A 2500-nucleotide genomic window follows, 5' to 3' on the forward strand; every position below is an offset into this window, starting at 1 on the left:
CGGTGGGATAGGGCCGCCCGGACTTGTACTTGGGGACCGAGCGTTAACCCGAGCATTAACCCGAGCGTTACTCCGAGCATAACAGTCGGGACCGGAGAGCGCGGATCGGCCCCCCGAGAGTCCCCCGTGGGCCTTGCGGACAGGCACGGTGGGATAGGGCCGCCCGGACTTCTGGAGGACAAGTCCGAACATGCAGGCGGGACCGGAAATTGCGGACCGGCCCCCCGAGAGTCCCCCGTGGGCCTTGCGGACAGGCACGGTGGGGTATGGCCCCTCGGACTTCTGGAGCACAAGTCCGACCATGCAGGCGGGACCGGAGATTGCGGACCGGCCCCCCGAGAGTCCCCCGTGGGCCTTGCGGACAGGCACGGTGGGATAGGGCCGCCCGGACTTCTGGAGGACAAGTCCGAACATGCAGTCAGGACCGGAGATTGCGGACCGGCCCCCCGAGAGTCCCCCGTGGGCCTTGCGGACAGGCACGGTGGGGTATGGCCCCTCGGACTTCTGGAGCACAAGTCCGACCATGCAGGCGGGACCGGAGATTGCGGACCGGCCCCCCGAGAGTCCCCCGTGGGCCTTGCGGACAGGCACGGTGGGATAGGGCCGCCCGGACTTCTGGAGGACAAGTCCGAACATGCAGGCAGGACCGGAGATCGCGGACCGGCCCCCCGAGAGTCCCCCGTGGGCCTTGCGGACAGGCACGGTGGGGTATGGCCCCTCGGACTTCTGGAGCACAAGTCCGAAGATGCAGGCGCGACCGGAGATTGCGGACCGGCCCCCCGGAAGTCCCCCACGGGCCTTTCGGGCCAGGCACGGTGTTTAGGTCTTCTCGGACTTCTGGAGGAAAAGTCCGAAGCGGAAAAATTCACCGGACGGGGCCGAGCCTTCCAGTGGGTCTTTTGGGCGCTTCGGACGGCCCGCACAAGTCGCCCCCAAAACGCGACATTTGTACGGATTGGGTCGAGTCCGAGAACGGGCGCCGGAGTCCCCGTCGTGGGCAAATCGCGCTGTTTGGCCCACGCGACCAACTCGCCCCAAACTCGACAGCCGATTTAAGGAATTTTTTCTACACAACCCTATGGGAGAGCCCCAAAGAGAGGCAATCGCCATGGTGTGCCTATATATAAGGGGGTGGTGGTCCAGAGCTGTGCACAAAACATATGGAGCGGGCCACCACATGGGCAATCCCCTGTGTCCGACCCACGAGAGGAACTAGACGGGCTCGGTAAGGTGGGTCGGGCCGGACTTTTTGCAGGAGAAGTCCAGAGTGTGCAGGGCGTGGCGGGCCGGCCCCCGAGAGTCCCCGGTGGGCCAGGCGGCGGGGCACGGTGGGTCGGGTACCCCTCGGACTTTTTGGCAGGCAAGTCCGAAGCGCTTGAGGCGGGGCCGGGCGTGGCGGGCCGGCCCCCGAGAGAGTCCCCCGTGGGCCTTGCGGCGAGGCACGGTGGGTCGGGTCCCCTCGGACTTTTTTGCAGGCAAGTCCGAAGCGTTTGAGGCGGGGCCGGGCGTGGCGGGCCGGCCCCCGAGAGTCCCCCGGTGGGCCAGGCGGCGGGGCACGGTGGGTCGGGTCCCCTCGGACTTTTTTGCAGGCAAGTCCGAAGCGTTTGAGGCGGGGCCGGGCGTGGCGGGCCGGCCCCCGTGAGTCCCCCGGTGGGCCAGGCGGCGTGGCACGGTGGGTCGGGTCCCCTCGGACTTTTTTGCAGGCAAGTCCGACGCCTCTGAGGCGGGGCCGGGCGTGGCGGGCCGGCCCCCGAGAGTCCCCCGTGGTCCTTGCGGCGAGGCACGGTGGGTCGGGTCCCCTCGGACTTTTTGCGAGGCAAGTCCGAAGCGTTTGAGGCGGGGCCGGGCGTGGCGGGCCGGCCCCCGAGAGTCCCCCGTGGGCCTTGCGGCGGGGCACGGTGGGTCGGGACCCTCGGACTTTTTTTTTTCGGGAGAAAATTTGGAACGGACGGAGAACCGAGGGGGCCCCGCGGCGGCCCCCGGGCGGAGAGCGTCGGCCGCTCCCCTCCCTCTTGTCGTGCAGTTCGGGCCTTCGGTCCGGCCAGCACTCGGATTGGCCCGGCACGGTGCGATGGGAGCGCCGGGGCCGGCCCGCCCGCGTGGGGCGGGTCCGCCCCGACATCCCGCCGGGTCCCGGAACCCATGGCAATCAGACGGCCCGCGCGGGCGGACGAGAGTCGGGGAGCCCAGGCCCCCTCGCACCTCGACCGCCGGGCGGGACCCCCGATCACGCCCGCCGCACTCCCGCGGCGGGCGGCAGCAGGCGGGGCGCCGAGCCGCAGCCCCGGCGGCGGAACGGGCGGCGGGCAGCAGCCCGCCGGGCGGCGGACCGAGGCGGGCCCCCTCCCCGGGGGGACCCGGCGGACCGCGGGATTGAAACGAGGGGAGTCGGAGGGCAAAGGGCGCCGGGCGGGCAAGAGCGGGCCCGCCCGGGACGGCCCCGGAAGACAGAGAGAGAGCCGAACGGCCCGTGCGGAGGCTCGAGAGAGAGAATGACACC

The sequence above is a fragment of the Patiria miniata genome, unplaced genomic scaffold (genome assembly GCF_015706575.1).
Source record: "Patiria miniata isolate m_02_andy unplaced genomic scaffold, ASM1570657v1 HiC_scaffold_13, whole genome shotgun sequence".
NCBI lineage: Eukaryota > Metazoa > Echinodermata > Asteroidea > Valvatida > Asterinidae > Patiria > Patiria miniata.